Source organism: Meriones unguiculatus, chromosome 12, assembly GCF_030254825.1.
Source record: "Meriones unguiculatus strain TT.TT164.6M chromosome 12, Bangor_MerUng_6.1, whole genome shotgun sequence".
Classification (NCBI taxonomy): domain Eukaryota; kingdom Metazoa; phylum Chordata; class Mammalia; order Rodentia; family Muridae; genus Meriones; species Meriones unguiculatus.
In genome coordinates this window covers 60,931,232-60,940,543 of record NC_083360.1, presented here as the reverse complement: position 1 = coordinate 60,940,543, position 9,312 = coordinate 60,931,232, and positions in this window count along the sequence as shown.

Here is a 9,312-nt window from a genome sequence, read left to right as displayed (position 1 = left end):
CTAGCCCACACCTTTAATCCAAGAGCTCTCTGTATACCAGATCTAATAAAGTTAACTGTAGGTCAAGAGGTAGAGCAAGAAACCAGCTGACAGGGCTTAAAGAGTAGAAGGGACTTAAGAGTTGACTTTAAGAGTTGAAGGGTGTTTAAGACAGCATGTAGAAGAAGCAGAGCCATTAGCTTAAGCTCTGGCTTTAGCTTAGGCTTCAGCTCCTCAGCTTTTTGAGCTTTGAACTAGCAAGCCTTTGGCCTTGGGTTTTTTGTGAGCTGTCAGTTGTACTAGTGAGCCTTTTGTGTTTTTTCCTATCAGGACTTGAGCTGAGAGGGGAGGTCAGCTGGGTGTTTTCTCTGCCTCTCTGAGCTAGCAGGTTTTCACCCTAGCATTTGGCTCCTAAGTCTTTATTGGTAAAATAGAATGGTTGGGATTTTCATCATTGTTTACAACAACATTCATGATCTTGACATCAGTGGCAATGGAAGTGTTTGTTCATGTCTTGAACTGTTTGCTTCATTTTATTCCACTGTTTGTGTTTTCATAGATTCACACCTTCTTTAAGTTCCTTGAAAATATTCATTATGGGCATTTTTTTAAAGTCCTTGTCATGTGCTTCAGCTATGTTGCATTTCTCAAGACATACTATAATAGCACTAGTGGAAACATATTGTCCTGGCTGTTATTGAGTGTGTTTTTATACTGTTGTCTAGGAATTTGGGGTGATTGTAATTCTAAGTCTTGATATCTGATCTTGCCTTTGGTGGGTGGGCTTTCCATTCCCTGCTTTCTGTTGCTCTCTTTGGATCTTAAGAGAGTGTCATGAATGTGGGTTGGCTGGAAGGGATTTCTGAATTTCTGCCAGGCATGACCACTGATGGTCCTGGTAGAAAGTATTTCTAGTTATTTGGAGAGAACATGAAGGAATGGGGATGGGTTAGAAGGGTGCAGTGATGGTAGGGAGAGGGTGCTGGCAGCAAAGAGGGCCTACAGAAGGGGGAATGCTGAGTGAGTCTGTCATGAGGATATGTGGCATCCCCCAGGACTAGATGAAAAATAAAGAAAACAGGTTGCTGTAGGTGGTCTGTTACTGGGCTGAAGATAAAACTAGGGAATTGGAAATGGGGGACTGGAAGGAGACTGAAGATTGCCTACCAGATCCTCAGGCTGGGTGTGATCAGCAAGTTTCCAGGATAGAGTGCCTTCACCTCCTCTGTCACTTGCCTTAACAAATGTGTAAGATGAGAGAGGAAGTCTGTACAAGATCTCCTGGGAATGGGGACAGAGAGGAAGGAGAGGCCTAAGTGGTGGTCTGCTAAAAGGGTGGGGATAAGACTGAGGAACTGGAATTAGAGGACGCTTTTAAATGTTTTTAATAAGCCTCTCCTCAACCTCTGCCTCTTTCAGTGGATAACTATGGACCATCATAGTAGGTAGTCTTCCTTCACTGGGAGGAAATGGAGCCATCTATTCTGGTAGCTATCAGGATAAGGCATAATATTGTTGCTACGGAGGGATTTTGCTGAGCTAATTTTAAAAATATTGTTATACTTTTGAAAAACATCCATCACTCTAAAGTGTCTTGGAACTTGAAATTGAAGCCTAGCTAGTTACATAATGCATGTGGAGTATGTAGCATATAACTGCTTCACAGCCCATTATTTTACATCACCTCGAAATGAAAAGGAAATCGAGATTTGATTATTAAAAAAAAAGAAAAAACTTAACAAAGAACCTAACCATAATTTGTTACAGATAGTATTTTTTTTATTTTTTTAACTTTCATTAATTATACTTTATTCACTTTGTATCCCCACCCCCATAAGCCCCTCTGTCTTCCCCTCCTAATTCCACCTTCCCTCTCCCTTCTTCATGAATGCCCCTCCCCAAGTCCACTGATAGGGGAGGTCCTACTCTCCTTCCTTCTGATCTTAGTCTATCAGATTACATCAGGAGTGGCTGCATTGTCTTCCTCTTCGGCCTGGTAAGGCTGCTCCCCCCTCAGGGGGAGGTGATCAAAGAGCAGGCCAATCAGATTATGTGTTTATAAGAGAGATTGGCCTGAAATTCGCTTTCTTTGTTGGGTCTTTGAGAGGTTTAGGTACCAAGTTGACTGTGGCTTCATAGAATGAGTTTGGTAGTGTTCCTTCTGTTTCTATTTTGTGGAATAGTTTGTTGAGAATTGGCATTAGCTCTTCTTTGAAGGTCTGTCTGGTAGAATTCTGTGCTGAAACAATCTTGTCCTGGGCTTTTTGTGGATGGGGGACTTTTGATGACCACTTATACATCAGAAGAAGGAGAAAACAGGGAACAAGTTAGGAGCCTGCCACAGAGGGCCTCTGAAAGGCTCTGCCTGCAGACTATCAAAGCAAATGCTGAGACTTATGGTCAACCTTTGGGCAGAGTGCAGGGAATCTTATGAAAGAAGTGGGAGTTAGTAAGACCCGGAGGGGACAAGAGTTCCACAAGGAGAGTAACAGATCCGAAAAATCTGGGCACATGGGTCTTCCCTGAGACTGATAGTTCAACCAAGTAGCAAGCATGGAGATAACCCAGAACCCCTGCACAGATATAGTCCATGACAGTTCAGTCTCCTAGTGGGTTCCATAGTAATGGGAACAGGGACTGTCTCTGACATGAACTGATTAGCCTGCTCTTTGATCATCTCCCCCTGATGGGGTAGCAGCCTTATCAAGCCACAGAGGAAGACAATGCAGCCACTCCTCATAAGACCTGATAGACTAGGATCAGAAGGAAGGAAAAGAAGACCTTCCCTACCAATGGACTCCGTATGCATAGAGAAGGAAGAGGAAGGGAGGGATTGGGAGGGGTGGAGGGAGGGAACGACAGGGGGGATTCAAAGTAAATAAAGTGTAATTAATAAAAAAATAAAATAAAAGTTAAAAAAGATAATCTGTTCATATTTAGCCTCCTATATAGATCATCAGAAGTTTTACTGTATTTACTCTAGTGAAAGTGATGCAATTGTTATAAGATTATTTTTCACAGCAGTAGAAGTATTTTAATGTGTTGAAATTGCAGCATCCTCTTAATAGTTGTTTTAAAAAAACTTCAAAGATGATAACATTGTAATCCCTGGCTCTACATTAGGGAGCAAATTCTTCCCAGGACACTAATGCATAAAGTAGGATAGTAATAATAGGTATGTGGAAATGTGTACTCAGGGAAAATATAACCTTTTTAAATTACTTACAATAGGAAATGCATGCCAAAACACATTTCATCACAAGTAAAACTAATTTTCTCTTCTTGCAAATACAATTACAAAAATATCAAATGAATTCCAAGGAGTAACTTAAGATTAAGTTCCGTAATTTCAAGTGCATATATAACATGGGTGGTGTTTCTCCAGCACAGCATTTCCAGGCTTTACAAAAAATAAGTGGAGTTTTTCCTCAAATAACTCTTCTCCACAACACTGCTCCACAACACAACTGATTTTGTAAACAAATGCTTTTCTACTTAAAATGATGATACGAGAGTCAAGAGGCCTTCCCAATAGTCCCTCTGACCCCAAATGCCACTAACTTGATTTTCGGAGAACACAATTAAGTGCTTCCTAAAAGTTAGCAATACCCTGAGACACTTCATTAACAAAATCTCATTGAATAAGCTTTTCTTAATACATGTCAAGAACTCTAAGCTTAACTAAGGTATAATTTTAATCTCTTACCAAAAATCCAAGTACAGGTCCGGTAGAACAAAATAGACATTCCATTGTATAAAAATAGGAAACTTTAAAATTCTGGCTAGATTGCATTGAGAACAGTAATTGCAAGAATACTTTTTTCCTTAAATATCTTTTGACTTATGAGGAGATTCATTTGGTGCAAGAAACTTGTGTGCTTATTTTTCCTTTATTCTGTAAGAAGATATTATTTTCCTTACACATTGAAAATGAGAAAAAAAAATGTTGACTATCCTGGCATGGCTGTGTCTCCTTCCACGCCTAGCCTCATTATGTGGTTTAGTGTCTACATAAGAGAGTTTCGAATAATGTTAAGGATAACTCATCTCAAACTTACTTGTCCTTGGCCAGCACTCAGCTTACACGGAACACTTGCCACGGAGAATGGAATAGGAATGGGGTGAGAGGAAAGAGAGAAAGAAAGAAAGAAAGAAAGAAAGAAAGAAAGAAAGAAAGAAAGAAAGAAAGAGAGAGAGAGAGAGAGAGAAAGAAAGGAAGAAAGGAAGGAAGAAAGAAGTGAACCTACTCATGACACAGGAAGACAGCTCAGTGATGCTTACTGCAATCCAGGTCTTGATCAGCCTCCCAAAGTGTTGAGAAGGTTGATGTCTCAGCAGTGATCTCTCATCAGGTGCAACACACCTTCTTAGAACAAAGACGTAAGCAGAAACGGCAAGAAGACCTAAGAAAAGAATTCCTCCTTCTGTCCGGGGCAGTCACGCAGGGCATTCTCAAGCCAGCTGGCCACAGCAAAGAACTTATGTGTGAAACACAGCAGTAGCCCACAGAGAGCACAGTCAGCATGAGTACTCAAGGGCATTGACAATGATTATTGGAAGAGTTCAGTGCCGCCGTCCCTAAACACACCGTATCAGCACCATCCATGTTGTCAACGCTATATACCAGCCAATGCCTTAAAGAAGAAATCCCAAACTAAAGTCATTAGGATATCCGTACCAAACAATATACTGGCTAAAATCATTAGCAATAAAGATCAGAAATGTATACAGTTCTCTCTGAGAAACCAATCTAGATTATGCCTGCTGTGTGCAAATCAGGTCTTCTGTTCAGTGAAACTGGGGACAGAAATGAAAATCACTCAGTTCGAATTCTTTAATCATGTTAATTTTGTATGTACTAAGACAAGCAACTCTGTTTCTTTGTAACTTACTGCCTATCAATGAATGTGTATTGCAAGGACTGTATTAAAGTTGTTGAGAGGTTAAAGAGTCACCTATGACCTACTCACCCTGTGATCTACACCAGATTGGTTTAAGTGTTAACTTCATTGCATGTGAATCTCTGCAAGTTCCTGGCTAGCATTTGATCTGATTCCCACTTACTGCTAGTGCTAGTCACTGTCAATTGTATGACCACTCTGTGCAAGTGGTCCTTTCACAGTCTGCACATGTTCACATCCACAGCACACATTCATGCTAATCACTGGTGCAGGCTCTTGAAAAACTTACAACTCTGGGCAGAATAGAAAGAACTGTATTAAACTAAACAAGCAACCCAACATGAGCACTAGCTGTTCCTAACACTCCCACCATAAAGAAATGCCTATTATTTGTTGCCTTGCTTTTTCCCTCAACTCACATAGTTTGAAACGATAGGAGATAGTTCATTCTTAATAGGTAAACAGCTAGGAAGAGAGGTCCTGCATCAAATCAAACTGATCCAAGAGGATTTGCTCCTTGATCTTTGTCCAGAAGGAAGCCTTTGGTTTGAGGGGCCTCTTTTCTTCTCTGGCAGGCCCCTGGGCTAACTTCCAGCTATCACTCTAACTCCCTCCTCATACCAGCTATGCTGCAAGCCACTGATAACAAGGCCAAGTGGCTTCAGGCTTTCTTCTTTGCCACCCCTGTCTAACCCAGTCCGGTCCTTATTCTTATTTAAGATGAACAAAACAGATTAAATGCATCCTGCCAGGTTCAATTGAAGAAATAATAGAGTCTACTATTGATCCATATCCTATGAAAACGTATGTACACCCAGACTCCCTAGAACGTGGAGCAGACAGTACTTCCTATCTAGATATCACTCTGTCCCTATGTTATGCTCAGGGCTCTGGCTTTGTGTGCTATGTATGCTATCTCTGCTGTAATAAATCGCACATGTGATGGGTTACAAACTTCTTGTCCTATAATTCTTTACTTGACAGAGAAAACAGACTCATAGGAGAGCTAGCATGTAACAATGTCTTTCCCCGCTCCACCCCACCATCCCTTCCTCCCTCCGCTCATGCCTTCTCTCTCTTCCATTCTCTTCCACTAAATAATAAGGAAACAAAAGAAGGATTCAATTAATTAATCCATACAACAATGTAAAAAACACAGGTGAAAAAAATAAAAGCTCATCTGTTCAATAAATACTAGCTAGAAAAAAATAGGGTATAAGATGGAGGGGGATAACAATTTCTAGCTGGCACTTGTAACAACAATTTATTACCCCAAAGATTACAAAATGTCTAAGTTTTTGGGGAAATAAAGTTTCCAATTTGTCACATTTGCAGTGGTTAATCTTGATTAAAGTTGATGGTCAACTTGATGGGATCTGAAATCATCCAGGAGACACTTCTGTGCAGAAGGGTATTCTGGGCAGACACTTCTTTCCAAAGAGAATTAACTAAATGGGGAAGACCTTCCCTCAGAGGGACTGGCACCCTCTGATGAACAGATCAGAGATGAGAAATCCTGGGAAGAAAAATGTAGCTGCATTTGTTCTTCTGTGGCCTCCATCATTGAAGTCATCATTATCCCTTCTCCTTTCCAACACTGGACCCAGCTCAATTAACTCATCTCTATAGGCCAGCAACCCCTTTTTTTTGTGGGGGGGTTGTCGAATGACTGTTTCACAGGGTCACCTGTGAAACCATCTGCATGTCAGATATTTACATTGTGAATCATAACAGTAGCAAAATTACAGTTACAACATAGAAAATAATTTTCTATGATTAGAGGTCACCATAAAATGTGGAACGGTGGGGGGAGGGGCAAGATGGCGGCGCCAGGAGGACTCTCATTCTGAGCAGCAGCAGCAAGATCAGCACAGTGACCAGTAATCAGAACTCACAGCCATAAAACACAGTCATTGTGTTTCCCAGGTGAGAGGATACCCCACGGTGGGGGATTCAATCAGCTTTTAACTCACCCGGCTAAACCACGGAAGAGATCCCGGTTCCGCCAGACACTTGGCTGCCCGCTGCCAGCCCCAGCCCCAGCCCCAGCCCTGAGCCACAAGCCAGTGTCTCTGGTCACGGTCCCAGACTGGACCTTGGGCACCACACTATCAGAGACTGGAATTTTCAGTCGAGAGATAACCCCAGGGTACAGGAAACGACTGGGACAGGCCTTAGGTCACCCAGACATCCCCTGGAAAAGACTCGGGGTCCACGGGCACCCCAGGAGCCAGCCTGGAGCCAGAGCCTGGGACCCAGGTTCCAGCACTGAGCCCTGCCTGCCTGCGCGCCTGACTCGCCACCTGAGATAGAACTGTGGGCACCAGGGCACCAGCAAATGAGTTTCACTGTCTGGTGCAAACACACAGGGAGGGAAACGGCTGGTCTGATCTCAGAGCACTCAGCCGACACCCCCAGCCTGAAAAGGTCCCTGGAAAATTACCCAGCTTAGGGAGGCACCCAGGCTCCCAAAAGCCGCAAAGGCAGACACAGGCAGTTTCTGCGTACCAAACAGCTGGCAGAGACTGAGCCGCCAGCACTCAGCTGTGCTCCAGGCACAGGCAGTTTCTGCAGCCAGCCAGCTGGCGGACACTGAGCAGTGTGCACCAGGGCAAAAAAAGACACTGGGAGTCCATGTCTCCAGAGAATCCACAGGGAAGGAAGGAAACTGTACTGACATAAATCACCCAATCCTTCCCTAGAAAAAGTCTAGCAGTCTAGTGGGGCCAAGGCGCCAGCACTCAGCTGTGCTCCAGACACAGGCACAAACAGTTGCTGCACGCCTGATGTCCAACTGGGTCACAGCAGCTGATCATTAAATATACAACAAGAAACCCAGAAACAGGGCAGCTGCCCTCAGGACTTCCCTGGGTGAGAGGAGAACCCTCTCGACTAACAAAGACCACAGTTACCACTCAGGTCTATATCCCTGAGGTGAGCAACTCCTGAAAAAACACCAGCCATACAGGGACTATACCCAAAAAGCTGAGAAGACATCCTTCAGGAAACACCAGCTTTCTGCAAAGGGGATTCTCTCCACCAGAGGATCCCCAGGAACCACCAGAAAATAACCCCAAACACCTAAGATAGCACAATGGGTAGAGGTCAGTGTAAAAGCTCAAGCAACAAAAGACAGAGCAATATGGCATCTCCAGAACCCAGTTACCCAGGGGCAAGTAGCTCTGGACACCCCAGCATAACTGAAATCCAAGAAGATGACCTAACAACTTTGCTCATGAAGATGATAACAGAGGAAACAAATAAGATACGTAAAGACATAGAGGAAGATAAACTCAAACAGAATATTGCCATCCGTAAAGAAATAGAGGAAGCTGCAGCCAAACAGTTTATGGCCATTAGAAAGGAAATGCTTAAAGCACTGAATGAAATAAAAGAAACAGAGCTGAAGGAACTAAAAGAAAAACAGGAAAGTACAATCAGACAGGTGAAGGAAGTAAACAAAACAACTCAAGACCTGAAGATAGAATTGGAAAAATTAAAGAAAACACAAATGGAAGAAATAATGGAAAGAAAGAATCTAGGGAAGAAAACAGGAACTACAGAAGTAAGCATAACCAACAGAATACAAGAGATGGAAGAAAGAATCTCAGGTGTAGAAGATACAATGGAAGAAATAGATGTATCTGTCAAAGAAAATGTTAAATCCGAAAAATTCCTGTCACAGACCGTCCAAGAAATGCAAGACAATATGAAAAGACAAAACCTAAGAATAATAGGTATAGAGGAAAAAGAAGACTCCCTTCTCCAAGGCCCAGAAAATATTTTCAACAAAATCATTGAAGAAAATTTCCCCAAGCTAAAGGAGAGGCCAATTAGAATACATGAGGCCTACAGAACACCCAACAAATTTGACCAGAAAAGAAAATCCTCCCGCCACATAATAATCAAAACAGTAAGTATACAGAACAAAGAAAAAATACTAAAAGCTGCAAGGGAAAAAGGCCAAGTAACATATAATGGCAAACCCATTAGAATCACACCTGACTTTTCAACAGAGACTATGAAAGCCAGAAGGGCCTGGACTGATATCATGCAGACCCTAAGAGAACACAGATGTCAGCCCAGGCTACTATAACCCTCAAAACTCTCAGTCCTCATAGATGGAGAAAACAAGATATTCAATGACAAAAACAAATTTCAACAATACCTACAAACAAATCCAGCATTACAGAAGACACTAGAAGGGAAAATACAACCCAGGAAAACTAGCTACATCCAAGAAAACACAGGAAATAAATAACCTTACTTCAGTAAAACAAAAAAGTAACCAAGCACACAACCTGATGACCACAGCCAACATCAAAATCAAGGGATCTAACAGCCAGTGGTCATTAATCTCTCTCAACATCAATGGACTCAACTCTCCAATAAAAAGACACAGATTAACAGAATGGATACGTAAACAAAACCC